This window comes from Sphaeramia orbicularis, chromosome 11 (genome assembly GCF_902148855.1).
Source record: "Sphaeramia orbicularis chromosome 11, fSphaOr1.1, whole genome shotgun sequence".
Classification (NCBI taxonomy): Eukaryota; Metazoa; Chordata; class Actinopteri; order Kurtiformes; family Apogonidae; genus Sphaeramia; species Sphaeramia orbicularis.
In genome coordinates this window covers 34,817,605-34,839,466 of record NC_043967.1, presented here as the reverse complement: position 1 = coordinate 34,839,466, position 21,862 = coordinate 34,817,605, and positions in this window count along the sequence as shown.

Below are 21,862 nucleotides of genomic sequence, written 5' to 3'. Positions count from 1 at the left end.
ATTTACTGATATACTGTGTGAAAACTATGAAATAAAAACATTAAATGCTGCTAATTTGATGTTTTCTCACATTATAACATGCACTATAAACAAAAAGTTATGGATATTTAAAATTTTGGGGGGGTACTTTTTTTTTTTTTTTTTTCAGTTGGGATTTTTGCACAATGCTTTTTACTTTTTTGTGACTGAATTGAATTGAAACACATTTTTTTAATGACCAGACATAGTTTTATCTACAAATGGCAAAAAATGACAAAAAAAAAAAAAAAAAAAGAAATATCTTTAACTTTTTGTTTGTAGTGAACTCCAATACTAGTCATTTCATGGAGATAATATGCCAAAAAAAAAAAAAAAAAAACCCCAAAAAAACCTTTTGTTGTTAATTAAAGTACAATAACAATAACAAGGAATTGATTTACACTCGAACATGTTAGATTTGGTTTATCAAGAACAGCCAAGTTACAGTAAAGTTATCAGTTGCAGTGTATTGTATATTGTGTTGGCTGATATGAAAGTAAAACAACAAAACCTATGAATATACAAGAGAACAGCTGTAGAGTAACTGTCCACTGTAGTGACCACTATGCATGAAAGGGTTAAATAAAAATAATGTTTCTACTTATTAACCCTTTCATGCACAGTGGTCACTCCAGTGGACAGTTATTCTCCAGCTGTTCTCTTGTATATTCATGGGTTTGGTTGTTTTAGTTCCATATCAGCCAACACAGTGGATACTTTTGCACCATCCCATAATAATACACTGACATTCATACAATTACTGTAACTTTGCTGTTCTTGATAAACCTGATCTGCACTAACATGTTTGAGTGTAAAGCAATTGCTAATAAAAATTGGGAATATGATAAAATGTGAGAAAACATCAGATTAGCTGCATTAAAAATGTTTTGATTTGATAGTTTTCACACAGTTTATCACTTTCTGATATTTGCATTTTTTGCTTCAAAAATTAAACACACGGTGTCCAGCGGAATGGACATTTTTGGAACTCCATGAAAAATTATGAAGGTAGATTTATTTCTTTATTGCTTTAAACAAACAAACAAACAAACAAACAAAAAATTCAATTAAAAAAATCACTTCAAGAAAAAAAACATAATCAAAGAAAAAAAGTGTTTAAATGCAATGTTTTGGATCTTAAATATTTTTTGCATTCATCTTATTTTGTTACTTTTAATTATATTTCTGATTATTTTATTGAATATTTTACCAGTTAAATCACCCAGACTTGCTTTATTTGACTTTATTTTCTAGTAGTGGAATGAATCACAGTACATTTACTATGCTACAAGTACAAACCAAAAACAAATATTTTCAATTAAAAAAACAAAAACAAAAACTTTCAATCAAAGAAGAAAAAGTGCTCAAATGCAATTTTTTGGATTTCAATTTTTTTTTTTTTTTTTTTTTTTTTTTGCATTCAACACTTTTTTTTCTTAGATTGAAAAAGTTTTTTTTATTGCAAATTTTTTTTTTTTTTTTGATTGAAAATATTTTTTTATGGTTAGAGCAGTAAAGAAACAAATCTACCTTAATAAAAAATAGGTTCAATAAAAAAAAAAATCAATCGCACTGTTTTTTCATGTCTAAAGAGGAATAAAAACACTCAGGAAAAAAATCTGGACTAAGGTTCTCATAATTTATGCATGAAGGGGTTAAATAGAAAATGCAGATACTGCTTGAATAAATCAGTGTGTTTTCGCCCAAACTCAGTAAAATGAGCTAACATGGTCTAGGGACTTCACTGCACTGTTTCCAATCATATTCACATGTCAAGTGAATTTGAAGCACTTCACAAAAAAAAGAGAAAATAAAAATTGTGCAGATTTCCATAAAACTCCAAACCTGTCTCCAAAGATGACACTAAAATGAATTTATTTTAACAACCTAAAACATCCAAGATAAGGTTAGAAAGAGCTAGCTTCTGTAATGTTTACTTTAATAAGGAGAAAATCAAACCTTCTGTTTCATTATTAGACCATAAAAACAAGATAAAGTTATTAGTTAAATTAGAAAAATCATCTTCAAATCATCTAATATGATATTATTTTACTTAAATCTCAAGAAATCCTGCAAATCTGTCATGTTTACTGTAATAAGGAGAAAATCAAACTTTCTGTTTCATTATTAGACCGTAAAAACAAGAAAGTTATTTGTTAATTAGAGAAAAATCACCCTCAAATCTTCAGATATGATATTATTTTACTCAAATCTTTAGAAATCCTGCAAATCTGTAATGTTTACTTCAATAAGGAGAAAATCAAACCATCTGTTTCATTATTAAACCGTAAAAACAAGAAAGTTATTTGTTAAATTAGAAAAAAATCACCCTCAAATCTTCAGATATGATATTATTTTACTCAAATCTTTAGAAATCCTGCAAATCTGTAATGTTTACTTCAATAAGGAGAAAATCAAACCTTCTGTTTCATTATTAAACCGTAAAAACAAGAAAAAGTTATTTGTTAAATGAGAGAAATCATCCTCAAATCATCGAATATGATAATATTTTACTAAAATCTCAAGAAATCTTGCAAATTTGTAATGTCTACTTTAATAAGGAGAAAATCAAACCTTCTGTTTCATTATTAGACCGTAAAAACAAGAAAAAGTTATTTGTTAAATTAGAAAAAATCATCCTCAGATCTTCAGATATGACATTATTTTACTCAAATCTTGAGAAATCCTGCAAATCTGTTTTGAAATATAAGTGACAGGAAGAAACTATATTGTCACTCATGCGTGGAAAAACTTTCCCCTGGTTTTTGACTGACAGGTGTTTTTCTTTAGAAGCACACTGTAGAACTGGTGGCAACTTGGTATTTTGTGGTTTTATTTGCATTTTTATTCTGATGTCTCTGTGTCGAACAAAAAAAAAAAAATAATAATAAAATAAAAATCAAATCTTCCTTCCAAAAATAAAATAATAAATTCAGCACGAAACTTTAAAATGGACAAATATGAAGGTAGATTCGTTTGTTTGTTTTCAATCAAAGAAAAAAAGTGTTCAAATGCAATTTTTTGGGTCTCAAATTTTTTTTTTTTTTTTTGCATTCAAAGACTTTTTTTCTTTGATTGAAAAGGGTTTTTTGATTGAAATGAATTTTTTTTTTTTTTTTTTTTTTTTAATTTATTTTTTGGGTTAAAACAAATTTTTTCTTTGATTGAATAATAAAGAAACAAATCTACCTTCATCGTCAACCACTGAAACGTCACCTACTTATTGCCTTCTAACACTGAGTAATAAAGTTATTTGGCATCATTTTAGTGTAACTTATTAACCACTAATAATAATCAGGATTTAATGAGTTTTTGTATCAAATGGTAAAATTACAGATTTTCCCTTTAGCCATTTTGTATGTTTTATAGTAGGTCAATAAAACTGTTGATAAGTCACAGTGAGTCCCAGTTTTTTTTTATTGTTACCAGTTATATTTGTAATCTAGACATCCCAAAGAATCCAATGATACCAAATTTTTAGGATTGTGCGTGTCGGGGGGGTACATGAGGGACCATCCTGGCCCGTGGCCTATAAGTATACACGATTGTAACATACATTTTGTTTTCGTATGTACAGTTTTACAGTCATCAAGTAAATATCCAAAACAGCAAGAAGCTTCCTGGGTGTTTTTCTTTGAAGAACTGTTAGCTATTTGTACAGTTAGTTCACAAACACTAGTGAAGACAGAATAGTAACAGCATCTATTTGGGGTCATTGGCAATCTATAACCCCAAATAAACCCAAGAAACAAACAAGCTGAACCAAAAACAATACCCCTTGCCTCCTTTTTTTTTTGGGGGGGGGGGGGGCAGGGTAATTATGAAAAGTTTAATTCCTACCATTCCAAGAGAATTCAATGAAAGCCTAGTGGCCATCAGTGGTATTACACTTGAGGCGCTTCTGTTCTGTTGCTGTGTTTCGTCTCCCTCCCCCTGCTCTCTCTCTCTCTCTCTCGCTCTCTCTCTGTTACCTTTTTCCCTGCAGGTGTGTGAGGGGGCGTGGCCAAACATGACCTGGTGAACACACCTGTCCTCAGTCATCTCCTCGGTTTCACCACCACCATGTGCAGACCTCATGCCATTGGGAAGTCCAGTTTGGTGAGTTTGTTCTTGATTTTGTTGAATTTTGCAGCTTTACTTTAACCCTTTCATGCACTAATTATGAGAACCTTAATCAAGATTTTTTTTCCTGAGTGTTTTTATTCCTCTTTAGGCATGAAAAAAACAATGTGATTGAAATTTTTTTTTTTATGAACCTATTTTTCGTGGAGTTACAAAAATGTCCACTCAGCTGGACACCATGCGTTTAATTTTTGAAGCGAAGAAACATGCATTTACTGTCATACTGTGTGAAAACTATGAAATAAATGTTTTTTAATGTTGCTAATCTGATGTTTTCTCACATTTTAACATACTATAATAGTAATTATTACTCACTCAAATAATATGCAAAAAACAACAAAACACAACAACTTAAAAAACAAACAAACAAACTGTTAATTACAGTCTAATAACAACTAACAATTGATTTACACTCAAATATGTTTCTGCGGATCAGGTTTATCAAGAACAGGAATGTTACAGTAACGGTATGAATTGCAGTGTATTATGGGATGGTGCATAAATATCCACTGTGATGGTTGATATGCAAGCAAAACAACAAAATCCATGAATATACAAGAGAACAGCTGTAGAATAACTGTCCACTGGAGTGACCACTGTGCATGAAAGGGTTAAAAAAAAAAAAAAAAAAGCTTTTTGCTCCATTTTCCATAAAGAAATAAAAAATATATTGGTGTTTCCAGTCAGGACAATTATTTAACCCATAAAGACCCAAACATCCACCATCTACCAAAATCATTTACTGATCTAAACTGTATAATCATTGTTGATACAATAATCCATGTAAATAATTGGTGTAAATGCAGTTTGTTGTCTTTTCATGGTCATCAGATATGGCCCATTTGGACCTTTAGAGGCTTCGTAGTTACCATGGAAACACAGTCATCTTCTACAACATTGATTCACCGGTAAAACCCATGGAGTTTCATAAAAGACAGTGGATGGAGACGGTCTGTTTATGCTCAGTTAATGATACATTTTGCTGAAAAAGTCCCTTTTTTTCTTCAGTTTTCTCTATTTTTGATGTAATAATCCTTAACTTTACTCTGAGCTTTTATGAACAGCTGCATGATTAATAAATCAAATGAAGAAAAATACCTGATTTCACTGAAAAAAAAAACACAAAATACAGAAGATAATGTCACAATAAATGGTGATAAATCACTTAAGGACAATTAAATATAGAGGGAAATTAATTTGGGAACTGCCACAAATGTCACACTGGGTCCTTATGGGTTAATATAAAACCGCCGAAATGTTTACTTTCCTGGATCTCATGAGCACATATGACCGTTAAAATACCATTAAAATGAGTTAAATATCTACAAAAGTCAGCGTTACAGTCTATAAACCATAGAATAGAGCCATCATGAGGAGATGCAGGTTATTTTCCTACAAAAACAGGCTCACTGTCAAATGTCACACAATTATGCTCCTTCACAAAGAAGTAAAATTCCTTGTGTTTACTTTCAGAAATGATCGTGGTTAAATTGAAGGTGATTCTTTAGAATGTCCAAGGTCTAACCTGCTCTTTATGTAAATATTCAAGTTAAAAGCAGATAAAAAAAAACAAACAGTAGGACTCCATCTGAAACTTCTTGTGCTCAGAAAAACCATCTGTATGTTTTATGAACATTATGAAACGAAATTGTGTTTTGGAGGCTAAAAAATGGTCAATATTTGTATGCGTTTTGATTATTTTAGCCACTGCTGTATATAACTGATGGGACACATTTACAATTATCATACTACAAGAAGCAAATAGATCGCATTGTGAATGTTTGTTGAGCAAGAGAGGTTTCAAGAGGTATAATCTCAATGTAAGGCTTTTTTTTTTTCCATTTTCTGGAAATCCTACATTGAATCAACATGATATACTGTACCGTCCTACTATGTCACGCCAACATTAGCTAGTGATACCTGTAGAGCAGGGGTGTCAAACATACGACCAAAAAACCGTCCTCCATAGGGTTGAATCTAGTTTGTGGGATGAATTTGCAAAGAGAAAACGTTACACAGAAGACACTGTCAGTCAAGGGCGTCATATTGAGTCTTGACAAGTTGTTTTTAAAGTTAAAAGGTATATTTTCCAATTCCAGATGCCTGTTACTAAATGTTTTTTGTGTATTTTTAGATCTACTGCAAGTTGTAAAGCACATGTGTAACTGATAAACTGGTAACATTTTCACCCCGTCCCCCCGAAGAGGAGGCAAGGGGTATTGTTTTTGGTTTGGTTTGGTTTGTTTCTTTTTGTTTACACTCTAGCAGCAAAACTCGTGGTTGAATTCATACCAAATTGGGTTCATAGACTGCCAGTGACCCAAAACAGATCTGATTACATTTTGGGAATAGTGGGTCAAAGTTTCAATTTTATAGGAATTTTTTAAAATAATTTTTTTTCTTCCATTTACTTAAAACGGGCAAAATTTCACATGTTGTAGCAGAAAAACTATTAGATAGATAGATAGATAGATAGATAGATAGATACTTTATTAATCCGGAGGGAAATTTAAGGGGAGGAAAGGGGTATTGTTTTTGGTTTGGTTAGTTTCTTTGTTTGTTATCACTCCAGCAGCAAATCTAGTGGTTGAATTCTTACCAAATTGGGTTTATACATTGCCAGTGACCCAGAATAGATATGGTTACATTTTGGAAAAAGTAGGTCAAAGTTAAAATTTTCTATAAATTTTTCAAATCGTTTTTATTTTCCCATTTACTTATAATGGGCGATAATTCAATTGTCTATAAAAACATCAATTTTGTTTCAGTTTACTACAAACTTGGCACATACAGGGGTTGGACAAAATAATGGAAACACCTTAAAAAATCAACAAAATATAATTTAATATGGTGTAGGTCCGCCTTTTGCGGCAATTACAGCCTCAATTCTCCGAGGTATTGATTCATACAACTTGTGAATTGTTTCCAAAGGAATTTTAAGCCATTCTTCAGTTAGAATACCCTCCAACTCTTTTAGAGACGATGGCGGTGGAAATCGACGTCTTACTTGAATCTCTAAAACTGACCATAAATGCTCAATAATGTTGAGGTCTGGGGACTGTGCCGGCCATACGAGATGCTCAACTTCATTAGAATGTTCCTCATGCCATTCTTTAACAGTTCTAGCTGTATGGATTGGGGCATTATCATCTTGAGGTGAAGGTGTTTCCATTATTTTGTCCAACCCCTGTATATAGAGGCAATTGATATTCTGGATCAGCTGGATCAGTACCAAAATAAGATATAATACATGGGAGGGGCGGGGTTTGTTGTGCCTGGCACCACTTGTTTAAAATTGTACTTATTTTTTCTGAAGAAATTTCAGGTTGTTTATGGATGTTCCAGTTATTCACATTTCATTTGAGAAAGGATACAATTTTCATACTGTAATTATACTTTTTTTGGCAGTAAAACAAAGACAAACTAGAAGCACTCGGAGAGCGCAGACCTCCGCCAAGGCTGATCAGTGGCCCCCCCCGTGGGCCCCCCCACCCCCGATCACCACCAAAATTTAATCATTTCTCCCTTATCCCATTTCCAACAAACCCTGAAAATTTCATCCAAATCTGTCCTTAACTTTTTGAGTTATGTTGCACACTAACGGACAGACAAACAAACAAACAAACAAACCCTGGCAAAAACATAACCTCCTTGGCAGAGGTAAAGATTGGAGTTTCATTATTTATTATGTAATTATTTTACTAATTGGTCTGTATGTGGCCCCTGAACTAAAATGAGTCACATCCTTTCTATAGAGCAGGGGTGTCAAACTCATTTTAGTTCAGGGGCCACATACAGCCTAATATGATCTAAAGTGGGCTGGACCAGTAAAATAATAACAGAATAACCTATAAATAACACTGGTCTACAATTTTTTAGAAATGATTTGCTTCAGAGATTAAATGTGCTAAATGTTACGTATTTTAATAAGATTAATTGGAAAATAAATGACAAAAGTGTCGGTTTGCTGATGTTTTCAAGGTATATGATTAAGTGTTATTACACATATATATTGGTTTATGTACATTTATATAATAGTTTTATAAATCTTCCACTAAATAGAACCTGTAAAGTGAATGTATTCTAATGTGCAGACTGTTTTGAAGTAGATCTTGTAGCTCTGAGACAAATATTCCTTTTGAGTCAAACCCATTCTCTTCTTAATTCTTGAGTTTCACATTTTGACCCAAGGCTGTATCTTGGAAAGTTCAGCCAACCAGCATTTTTGACTTGATTTTTCTTTATCAGTGACTTTCATTTGGTAAAATTTCATTACTTTTATTCTGGAAGCATTTTCCTTGTAGACCAGTGTCATGACGACTCCAAATTTTTGTCAAACCCCCATTAAATTATGAAAATACTTATTTTTATAAACTATCCAAACAAAAAATGATGTAAATAACCTGGGAAAAAAATGATATTTCTTCAGAAAAATCAGTGCAATTTTAACAATATTCTGCCTCCACTTATCATTTCTCCATGTGCATTATGGATCAGATCTACAAAGACACTAAACACTGAGGAACAGGCAGAAAATAGTTCAAATTGTGCTGAATTTTCTTTAGACATTTCAGGTTGTTCATATTTGTTCAGGTTCTTCACATTTTAGTGTTACAGGATAGTTTGTAAATTTAAATATTTTCATAATTTAATGTTATTTTTTGCACTAAAACAAAGACATATTTGAAGTTAATTCAAGATTTTTTGCTTAATTCGATTTTTTTTGTTTGTTGCTAAATTCAAGATTTTTTGCTGAATTTAAGATTTTTTTTTTTTACTTTAAGATTTTTTTTTTGGGCTTAATTCAAGATATTTTTTTTACTTAATTGAAGATTTGTTTGCTTCATTCAACATTTTTTCCCTTAATTCAAGCTAATTTTGTTTTTGCTTAATTCAATTCAAGACTGTGGAATTTTCTTTTACTTATTTTTATAAACTATCCAAACAAAAAATGATGTGAATAACCTGAAAAAACTGAAATTTCTTCAGAAAAATCAGTGCAATTTTAACAATATTCTGCCTCCACTTATCATTTCTCCATGTGCATTATGGATCAGATCTACAAAGACACTAAACACTGAGGAACAGGCAGGAAATAGTTCAAATTGTGCTGAATTTTCTTTAGACATTTCAGGTTGTTCATATTTGTTCAGGTGATTCACATTTTAGTGTTACAGGATAGTTTGTAAATGTAAATATTTTCATAATTTAATGTTATTTTTTGCACTAAAACAAAGACATATTTGAAGTTAATTCAAGTTTTTTTGCTTAATTCGATTTTTTTTTTTTTTTTTTTGCTAAATTCAAGATTTTTTGCTGAATATAAGATTTTTAAAATAACTTAATTTAAGATTTTTTTGGGCTTAATTCAAGATATTTTTTTTTACTTAATTGAAGATTTGTTTCCTTAATTCAACATTTTTTCCCTTAATTCAAGCTAATTTTGTTTTTGCTTAATTCAATTCAAGACTGTGGAATTTTCTTTTACTTATTTTTATAAACTATCCAAACAAAAAATGATGTGAATAACCTGAAAAAACTGAAATTTCTTCAGAAAAATCAGTGCAATTTTAACGATATTCTGCCTCCACTTATCATTTCTCCATGTGCATTATGGATCAGATCTACAAAGACACTAAACACTGAGGAACAGGCAGGAAATAGTTCAAATTGTGCTGAATTTTCTTTAGACATTTCAGGTTGTTCATATTTGTTCAGGTGATTCACATTTTAGTGTTACAGGATAGTTTGTAAATTTAAATATTTTCATAATTTAATGTTATTTTTTGCACTAAAACAAAGACATATTTGAAGTTAATTCAAGATTTTTTGCTTAATTCGATTTTTTTTTTTTTTTTTTTTGCTAAATTCAAGATTTTTTGCTGAATATAAGATTTTTAAAAAAACTTAATTTAAGATTTTTTTTGGGCTTAATTCAAGATATTTTTTTTTACTTAATTGAAGATTTGTTTCCTTAATTCAACATTTTTTCCCTTAATTCAAGCTAATTTTGTTTTTGCTTAATTCAATTCAAGACTGTGGAATTTTCTTTTACTTATTTTTATAAACTATCCAAACAAAAAATGATGTGAATAACCTGAAAAAACTGAAATTTCTTCAGAAAAATCAGTGCAATTTTAACAATATTCTGCCTCCACTTATCATTTCTCCATGTGCATTATGGATCAGATCTACAAAGACACTAAACACTGAGGAACAGGCAGGAAATAGTTCAAATTGTGCTGAATTTTCTTTAGACATTTCAGGTTGTTCATATTTGTTCAGGTGATTCACATTTTAGTGTTACAGGATAGTTTGTAAATGTAAATATTTTCATAATTTAATGTTATTTTTTGCACTAAAACAAAGACATATTTGAAGTTAATTCAAGATTTTTTGCTTAATTCGATATTTTTTTTTTTTTTTTTTTTGCTAAATTCAAGATTTTTTGCTGAATATAAGATTTTTAAAAAAACTTAATTTAAGATTTTTTTGGGCTTAATTCAAGATATTTTTTTTACTTAATTGAAGATTTGTTTCCTTAATTCAACATTTTTTCCCTTAATTCAAGCTAATTTTGTTTTTGCTTAATTCAATTCAAGACTGTGGAATTTTCTTTTACTTATTTTTATAAACTATCCAAACAAAAAATGATGTGAATAACCTGAAAAAACTGAAATTTCTTCAGAAAAATCAGTGCAATTTTAACGATATTCTGCCTCCACTTATCATTTCTCCATGTGCATTATGGATCAGATCTACAAAGACACTAAACACTGAGGAACAGGCAGGAAATAGTTCAAATTGTGCTGAATTTTCTTTAGACATTTCAGGTTGTTCATATTTGTTCAGGTGATTCACATTTTAGTGTTACAGGATAGTTTGTAAATTTAAATATTTTCATAATTTAATGTTATTTTTTGCACTAAAACAAAGACATATTTGAAGTTAATTCAAGATTTTTTGCTTAATTCGATATTTTTTTTTTTTTTTTTTGCTAAATTCAAGATTTTTTGCTGAATATAAGATTTTTAAAAAAACTTAATTTAAGATTTTTTTGGGCTTAATTCAAGATATTTTTTTTTACTTAATTGAAGATTTGTTTGCTTAATTCAACATTTTTTCCCTTAATTCAAGCTAATTTTGTTTTTGCTTAATTCAATTCAAGACTGTGGAATTTTCTTTTACTTATTTTTATAAACTATCCAAACAAAAAATGATGTGAATAACCTGAAAAAAACTGAAATTTCTTCAGAAAAATCAGTGCAATTTTAACGATATTCTGCCTCCACTTATCATTTCTCCATGTGCATTATGGATCAGATCTACAAAGACACTAAACACTGAGGAACAGGCAGGAAATAGTTCAAATTGTGCTGAATTTTCTTTAGACATTTCAGGTTGTTCATATTTGTTCAGGTTATTCACATTTTAGTGTTACAGGATAGTTTGTAAATTTAAATATTTTCATAATTTAATGTTATTTTTTGCACTAAAACAAAGACATATTTGAAGTTAATTCAAGATTTTTTGCTTAATTCAATTTTTTATTTTTTATTTTTTGCGAAATTCAAGATTTTTTGCTGAATTTAAGAATTTTTTTTGCTTAATTCAAGATTTTATTTATTTTTTTGCTTAATTCAAAAATTATTTATTTATTTATTTTTACTTAATTGAACATTTGTTTGCTTAATTCAACATTTTTTTTCCTTAATTCAAGCTAACTTTATTTTTGCTTAATTCAGTTCAAGACTATGGAATTTTTGACTTTGCAAAAACATCCCACGGGCTGGATTGGAACCTTTGGTGGGCCGCATGTTTGAGACCCCTGCTTTAGAGCTTTATATATATATATATATATATGCGCTTATATTTGATCTTGAAATTCCACCAGTTTTACGTGATACATGTCAGATACACTGTGATATTCCATTGGAGTCATAAGGTTGTTATGGCTGTCACTTGACCAGCCAATAGAGGGTTCAGAACATACAGCCCACTCCCCACTCAACCACCACTTTCAGATGTATGAGTGACGTAAAGTATAGACCCAGCCGTCCTCTGTCCTCGTATAGCCTCCTCTCATTCGCACTTTCCTCTCTAGAACCGGCTGAAAATGACCCCTGTCCCTCAACGCACCCTTGAGACACTGAAGTGTGGGAATTTCCATAAAAACTGCACTGTTCAATGAAACTTATGATAACAACACCAGGGGTCAGACACATTCCCCCCCCCCCCTTCTTGATTACAAAGTGCGCAGCCTGTTCATTAAACCGTGTGGTAAATGTCGTTGTGCTTTCCAATACTGCTGATTGTTAATCATTTAGACTGTTTCAACAACGTGACCTTGCACAAAGGAGCAAATCTGCATGTCAGCAAATTGGATCTCAAACATTTGGAAGTGTGAAGTTTTTTTTTTTTTTTTTGAAGGGCGACCGAAAGCTCAGGCGTGAAATATAGCTTCTATTTTGTTAAATTAACACGTGAGGCTATTTGTTAGCCTTAATGCAAACACTTTGGGGACACACATCAGGCTCCAAAAAAAAACAAAAAACATGCCAGACAAGTTAGAATACATCAAGATAAAGCTATAGGGCTGTAGAAAGCAGCGTTGTGGAATAAATGAAGCACAGAGAGTACAGGAAGAGTGTTAAAAAAAAAAAAAAAAAAAGCCTGAGGACATGAAGAGGCAGCGTGGATGTGCCGTTGTGGTGATGGACAGTTATTCAGGATATAAATTTCAAGGACTGAGGGGGCGAGAGCAGCAGAGAAAGGAAAGGAAAGGAGTCCCAGGAGCTAAACATTTTCATAAATTGATGACTGCTGTTGTAGGAAGTATAAGTGGGGGGGGGGGGGACAAATTGATGAGTGGGAAAAAAAAAAAAAAAAAAAAAGAGCCAAGCCCTATCTGTCTCTTATTTTCTTGTTAAAACGCCAGAGATAAGATTTCGTCAACTGCCGATCGCCGCTTTAAAATTAACCCTTTCATGCACGAATTATGAGAACCTTATTCAAATTTTTTTCCGGAGTGTTTTTATTCCTCTTTAGGCATGAAAAAAAAAAACAATGTGATTGAATTTTTTTTTTTTTTTTTAAATCAACCTGTTTTTCATGGAGTTACAAAAATGTCCACTCAGCTACACCATGAATTTTATTCTTGAAGCAAAGAAACATGTATTTAACCCATAAAGACCCAAACAACCACTGGCGACCAAAATCATCTACCAATATAAAATGTTTAACCCTTTCATGCATACTGGTCACTACAGTGGACAGCTATTCTACAGCTGTTCTCTTATATATTCATGGGTTTTGTTGTTTTCGTTCCATATCAGCCAACACAGTGGACACTAATGCACCATCCCATAATAATACACTGACATTTATACCATTACTGTAACTTTGCTGTTCTTGATAAACCTGATCTGCACTGACATGTTTGAGTGGAAATCAATTGCGTATCATTGTTATTAAACAGTTTTGGGTTTGTTTGTTTTTTTACATAAAGGTTTTTTTTTTTTTTTTTGCATATTATCTCCATAAAGTGAGTAATGACTAGTATTAGAGTATGTTAAAATGTGAGAAAACATCAGATTAGCTGCATTAAAAGTGTTGTTATTTCATAGTTTTCACGTAATCTATCAGTAAAAAAAATGCTTCTTTGCTTCAAAAATTAAATCCATGGTGTCAAACTGAGCGGACATTTTTTGAAGTTCATGAAAAATAGATTCATAACAAAATTTTCAAATCGCTTTTTTTTTTTTTCCCCATGTCTAAAGAGGAATAAAAACACTCAAGAAAATAAATTTTGATCAAGGTTCTCATAATTCGTGCATGAAAGGGTTAATAACTTGTGATCCATTAATCCTATCAATACATTTAAATAATTGGTGTAAAATGCAGTTTGTCACCTTTTCATGGTCATCAGATATGACCCATTTGGACGTTCAGAGGCTCCATAGTTACCATGGAAACACAGTCATCTTCTACAACATTGATTGACCAGTAAAACCCATGGAGTTGGATCAATGACAGTGGATGGAGACACTTGGTTTATGTTCAATTAATGATAAATTTTGTTGAAAAAGTCACATTTTCTTCATTTTTCTCTGTTCCTGATATTATGACAGTTAACTTTAATAGGAGCTTTTATGAACATCTATATGACCAGTAAATTAAACATGGGAAAATACCTGATTTTTATTGTAGAAACGCAAAGTACAGAGGATAATATTATGATAAATGGTGATTAACCATTTAAGAAAGGTTAAATAAAGAGAAAAATTCATTTTGGAACTGCCGCAGAGGTCACACTGGGTCTTTATGGGTTAAAACCCAATATCATAAAGTGTATATGAAAACAGTGAAATGAAACCATGTTTAATGCAGCTAATCTGATGTTTTCTCACATTTGAACATATTCTAATACTAGTTATTACTCACTTCATGGAGATAATATGCCAAAAATAAATATTAACAATTGATTTCCACTCAAGAACCAACCAAGAACAGCAAAATTACAGTAATGGTATGAATTTCTATGGAGTTACAAAAATATCCATGCATTTAATTTTTGAAGTAAAGAAACATGTTTAAAACCTAATATCAGGAAATGATATGTAAACAATGAAATAAAAACATTTTTAAGGCTGCTAATCTGATGTTTTCTCACATTTTAACATATTTTAATGCTAGTAATTACTCATTTAATGGAGATAATATGCAAAAAAAAAAACCTTCTTGTCTAACAAATAACAATTGATTTACACTAAAACATGTTATTACAGATCAGGTTTATCAAGAACAGCAAAGTTACAGTAATGGTCTGAATGTCAGTGTATGAGATGATGCATAAGTATCCACTGTGTTGGTTGATATGGAACTAAAACAACAAAACCTGTGAATATACAAGATTAAAGCTGCAGAATAACTGTCCACTGTAGTGACCACTATGCATGAAAGGGTTAAATAAAAGGAAATTTGTGTCACACTTTGTCAGAAAGATAAGATGGAAAACAAACTGGATGCAAGATGCTTTTGTAGGCTGAGAAATGTGGAGGTGCATGTTTGAAGAGATGCATGGTGGGATAGTGGGCAGCTCTATTCCTGTAGGTACAAATGCCTGTGCGTGGATGTTTCTTTACACATGTTTTTTTTTTTGTATTTCAGAGCGCTGCTTAGTCACAATGAAACTACCCGAGCACAGAAGCACAGCGTGGCTCTTAAATTACTTGCGGCGGTACAGTAGCTGTTATTTTGGCTGTCACTTAAAAAAAAAAACAATACACGAACAAAGCCGCAGCTTCACAGTAAGTCTTAAGTGACTCAACAGAATCAATTTTATAGCATTCCCAAAACATGAAGGAGAAAATATTGATTTCATGTGGAAATCAAGTTCTTTTATTCTGTGCCCCAAGCTGCAAGCCACTCAGTATACGTAGAATACAAACCAAAAAATACAATATACTATAAAGCCAAAACATTTAAGTTGTGTTAATCAATGCCTTTATGATGAAAAGCAGTTGGAAATATGTGGGAGATTGTAACTTCCATTGGTTTACAGACCGGTATTTAGTAGAAATCTAGAGTCCGATCAGGTTCATACTGTCTACTACAGGGGTGTCAAACTCATTTTAGTTCAGTTCCATATTCAGCTAAATTTGATCTGCAGTGGGCCGGACCAGAAAAATGATAACATAATAGCCTATAAATAATGACAACTCCAAATTTTTGTCTTAGTTTTAGTGTAAAAAAACAAAAACAAAAACAAAAACATAAAATTAGGAAAATACTTACTTTTATAACCCCCCCCCCCCCCCAAAAAAAAAGGAAAAAAAATGAAATTTGAATTAAAAAACATGAGAAAATTTGGTGCAATTTTAACAATATTATTCCCCAACTTATCATTTCTACATGTGCATTATGGATCAGATCTACAAAGACACTAAACACTGAGGAACAGGCAGAAAAATTGTTAAAATTGTGCTGACTTTTCTTTAGACATTTCAGGTTGTTCATATTTATTCAGGTTCTTCACATTTTAGTGTTACAGGATAGTTTGTAAATGTAAATATTTTCATAATTTAATATTATTTTTTGCACTAAAAGGAAAAAAATTTAAACTGTTAATTCTAGATTTTTTTTTTTTTGGGCTTAATGGAAGATTTTTTTTTTTTTACTTAATTGAAGATTTTTATTTTTGCTTAATTCAATTTTTTTTCTTACTTAATTGAAGATTTGTTTTTGGCTTAATTCAAGATTTTTTCCTTAATTCAAGCTAATGTTTTTTTCTGCTTAATTCAATTCAAGACTGTGGAATTTTTGCACTTGGCAAAAACATCCCAGGGGCCGAACTGGACCCTTTGGCGGGCCGCATTTGGCCCCCGGGCCGCATGTTTGACACCCCTGGTCTACTATAAATTAGCGCTGTCAAAATTAGCGTAGATTAATCCATCATTCTTCTGCCCTTAGCTATGTGGCTCTACACAGCCTAGAGCAGGGGTGTCAAACTCATTTTAGTTCAGGGGCCACATTCAGCTAAATTTGATCTGCAGTGGGCCGGACCAGAAAAATAATAACATAATAACCTATAAATAATGACAACTCCAAATTTTTGTCTCAGTTTTAGTGTAAAAAAACAAAACAAAAGCATAAAATTATGAAAATACTTACTTTTATAACCCCCCCCCCCCAAAAAAAAAGAAAAAAAATGAAATTTTAATTAAAAAACATAAGAAAATTTGGTGCAATTTTAACAATATTATTCCCCAACTTATCATTTCTACATGTGCATTATGGGTCAGATCTACAAAGACACTAAACACTGAGGAACAGGCAGAAAATTTGTTAAAATTGTGCTGAATTTTCTTTAGACATTTCAGGTTGTTCATATTTGTTCAGGTTCTTCACATTTTAGTGTTACAGGATAGTTTGTAAATGTACATATTTTCATAATTTAATGTTATTTTTTGCACTAAAAGGAAAAAAATTTAAACTGTTAATTCTAGATTTTTTTTTTTTTGGGCTTAATGGAAGATTTTTTTTTTTTACTTAATTGAAGATTTTTATTTTTGCTTAATTCAATTTTTTTTTTTTTTACTTAATTGAAGATTTTTTTTGGGCTTAATTCAAGATTTTTTCCTTAATTCAAGCTAATTTTTTTTTTTTGCTTAATTCAATTCAAGACTGTGGAATTTTTGCACTTGGCAAAAACATCCCAGGGGCCGAACTGGACCTTTTGGCGGGCCGCATTTGGCCCCCGGGCCGCATGTTTGACACCCCTGGTCTACTATAAATTAGCGCTGTCAAAATTAGCGTAGATTAATCCATCATTCTTCTGCCCTTAGCTATGTGGCTCTACACAGCCTAGAGCAGGGGTGTCAAACTCATTTTAGTTCAGGGGCCACATTCAGCTAAATTTAATCTGCAGTGGGCCGGACCAGAAAAATAATAACATAATAACCTATAAATAATGACAACTCCAAATTTTTGTCTTAGTTTTAGTGTAAAAAAACAAAAACATAAAATTATGAAAATACTTACTTTTATAACCCCCCCCCCAAAAAAAAAGAAAAAAAATGAAATTTGAATTTAAAAACATACGAAAATTTGGTGCAATTTTAACAATATTATTTCTCAAGTTATCATTTCTACATGTGCATTATGGATCAGATCTACAAAGACACTAAACACTGAGGAACAGGCAGAAAAATTGTTAAAATTGTGCTGAATTTTCTTTAGACATTTCAGGTTGTTCATATTTGTTCAGGTTCTTCACATTTTAGTGTTACAGGATAGTTTGTAAATGTACATATTTTCATAATTTAATGTTATTTTTTGCACTAAAAGGAAAAAAATTTAAACTGTTAATTCTAGATTTTTTTTTTTTTTGGCTTAATGGAAGATTTTTTTTTACTTAATTGAAGATTTTTATTTTTGCTTAATTCAATTTTTTTTTTTTTACTTAATTGAAGATTTTTTTTTTTTGCTTAATTCAAGATTTTTTCCTTAATTCAAGCTAATTTTTTTTTTTTGCTTAATTCAATTCAAGACTGTGGAATTTTTGCACTTGGCAAAAACATCCCAGGGGCCGAACTGGACCCTTTGGCGGGCCGCATTTGGCCCCCGGGCCGCATGTTTGACACCCCTGGTCTACTATAAATTAGCGCTGTCAAAATTAGCGTAGATTAATCCATCATTCTTCTGCCCTTAGCTATGTGGCTCTACACAGCCTAGAGCAGGGGTGTCAAACTCATTTTAGTTCAGGGGCCACATTCAGCTAAATTTAATCTGCAGTGGGCCGGACCAGAAAAATAATAACATAATAACCTATAAATAATGACAACTCCAAATTTTTGTCTCAGTTTTAGTGTAAAAAAACAAAAACAAAAGCATAAAATTATGAAAATACTTACTTTTATAACCCCCCCCCAAAAAAAAGGGAAAAAATGAAATTTTAATTAAAAAACATGAGAAAATTTGGTGCAATTTTAACAATATTATTCCTCAAGTTATCATTTCTACATGGGCATTATGGATCAGATCTACAAAGACACTAAACACTGAGGAACAGGCAGAAAAATTGTTAAAATTGTGCTGAATTTTCTTTAGACATTTCAGGTTGTTCATATTTGTTCAGGTTATTCACATTTTGTTACAGGATAGTTTGTAAATGTAAATATTTTCATAATTTAATGTTATTTTTTGCACTAAAACAAAGGGAAAAAAAATTAAACTGTTAATTCTAGATTTTTTTTTTTGGCTTAATGGAAGATTTTTTTTTTACTTAATTGAAGATTTTTATTTTTGCTTAATTCAATTTTTTTTTTTTTACTTAATTGAAGATTTTTTTTGGGCTTAATTCAAGATTTTTTCCTTAATTCAAGCTAATTTTTTTTTTTTTGCTTAATTCAATTCAAGACTGTGGAATTTTTGCACTTGGCAAAAACATCCCAGGGGCTGAACTGGACCCTTTGGCGGGCCGCATTTGGCCCCCGGGCCGCATGTTTGACACCCCTGGTCTACTATAAATTAGCGCTGTCAAAATTAGCGTAGATTAATCCATCATTCTTCTGCCCTTAGCTATGTGGCTCTACACAGCCTAGAGCAGGGGTGTCAAACTCATTTTAGTTCAGGGGCCACATTCAGCTAAATTTAATCTGCAGTGGGCCGGACCAGAAAAATAATAACATAATAACCTATAAATAATGACAACTCCAAATTTTTGTCTTAGTTTTAGTGTAAAAAAACAAAAACAAAAGCATAAAATTATGAAAATACTTACTTTTATAACCCCCCCAAAAAAAAGGGAAAAAATGAAATTTTAATTAAAAAACATGAGAAAATTTGGTGCAATTTTAACAATATTATTCCTCAAGTTATCATTTCTACATGTGCATTATGAGTCAGATCTACAAAGACACTAAACACTGAGGAACAGGCAGAAAAATTGTTAAAATTGTGCTGAATTTTCTTTAGACATTTCAGGTTGTTCATATTTGTTCAGGTTATTCACATTTTGTTACAGGATAGTTTGTAAATGTAAATATTTTCATAATTTAATGTTATTTTTTGCACTAAAACAAAGGAAAAAAAAATTAAACTGTTAATTCTAGATTTTTTTTTTGGCTTAATGGAAGATTTTTTTTTACTTAATTGAAGATTTTTATTTTTGCTTAATTCAATTTTTTTTTTTACTTAATTGAAGATTTTTTTTGGGCTTAATTCAAGATTTTTTCCTTAATTCAAGCTAATTTTTTTTTTTTGCTTAATTCAATTCAAGACTGTGGAATTTTTGCACTTGGCAAAAACATCCCAGGGGCCGAACTGGACCTTTTGGCGGGCCGCATTTGGCCCCCGGGCCGCATGTTTGACACCCCTGGTCTACTATTAATTAGCGCTGTCAAAATTAGCGTAGATTAATCCATCATTCTTCTGCCCTTAGCTATGTGGCTCTACACAGCCTAGAGCAGGGGTGTCAAACTCATTTTAGTTCAGGGGCCACATTCAGCTAAATTTAATCTGCAGTGGGCCGGACCAGAAAAATAATAACATAATAACCTATAAATAATGACAACTCCAAATTTTTGTCTTAGTTTTAGTGTAAAAAAAACAAAAACAAAAGCATAAAATTATGAAAATACTTACTTTTATAACCCCCCCCCCAAAAAAAAGGGAAAAAATGAAATTTTAATTAAAAAACATGAGAAAATTTGGTGCAATTTTAACAATATTATTCCTCAAGTTATCATTTCTACATGGGCATTATGGATCAGATCTACAAAGACACTAAACACTGAGGAACAGGCAGAAAAATTGTTAAAATTGTGCTGAATTTTCTTTAGACATTTCAGGTTGTTCATATTTGTTCAGGTTATTCACATTTTGTTACAGGATAGTTTGTAAATGTAAATATTTTCATAATTTAATGTTATTTTTTGCACTAAAACAAAGGGAAAAAAAATTAAACTGTTAATTCTAGATTTTTTTTTTTGGCTTAATGGAAGATTTTTTTTTACTTAATTGAAGATTTTTATTTTTGCTTAATTCAATTTTTTTTTTTTTACTTAATTGAAGATTTTTTTTGGGTTTAATTCAAGATTTTTTCCTTAATTCAAGCTAATTTTTTTTTTTTGCTTAATTCAATTCAAGACTGTGGAATTTTTGCACTTGGCAAAAACATCCCAGGGGCCGAACTGGACCTTTTGGCGGGCCGCATTTGGCCCCCGGGCCGCATGTTTGACACCCCTGGTCTACTATAAATTAGCGCTGTCAAAATTAGCGTAGATTAATCCATCATTCTTCTGCCCTTAGCTATGTGGCTCTACACAGCCTAGAGCAGGGGTGTCAAACTCATTTTAGTTCAGGGGCCACATTCAGCTAAATTTAATCTGCAGTGGGCCGGACCAGAAAAATAATAACATAATAACCTATAAATAATGACAACTCCAAATTTTTGTCTTAGTTTTAGTGTAAAAAAACAAAAACAAAAGCATAAAATTATGAAAATACTTACTTTTATAACCCCCCCCAAAAAAAAGGGAAAAAATGAAATTTTAATTAAAAAACATGAGAAAATTTGGTGCAATTTTAACAATATTATTCCTCAAGTTATCATTTCTACATGTGCATTATGAGTCAGATCTACAAAGACACTAAACACTGAGGAACAGGCAGAAAAATTGTTAAAATTGTGCTGAATTTTCTTTAGACATTTCAGGTTGTTCATATTTGTTCCGGTTATTCACATTTTGTTACAGGATAGTTTGTAAATGTACATATTTTCATAATTTAATGTTATTTTTTGCACTAAAACAAAGGGAAAAAAAATTAAACTGTTAATTCTAGATTTTTTTTTTTTTTGGCTTAATGGAAGATTTTTTTTTACTTAATTGAAGATTTTTATTTTTGCTTAATTCAATTTTTTTTTTTTTACTTAATTGAAGATTTTTTTTTTGGCTTAATTCAAGATTTTTTCCTTAATTCAAGCTAATTTTTTTTTTTTGCTTAATTCAATTCAAGACTGTGGAATTTTTGCACTTGGCAAAAACATCCCAGGGGCCGAACTGGACCTTTTGGCGGGCCGCATTTGGCCCCCGGGCCGCATGTTTGACACCCCTGATCTACTATAAATTAGCGCTGTCAAAATTAGCGTAGATTAATCCATCATTCTTCTGCCCTTAGCTATGTGGCTCTACACAGCCTAGAGCAGGGGTGTCAAACT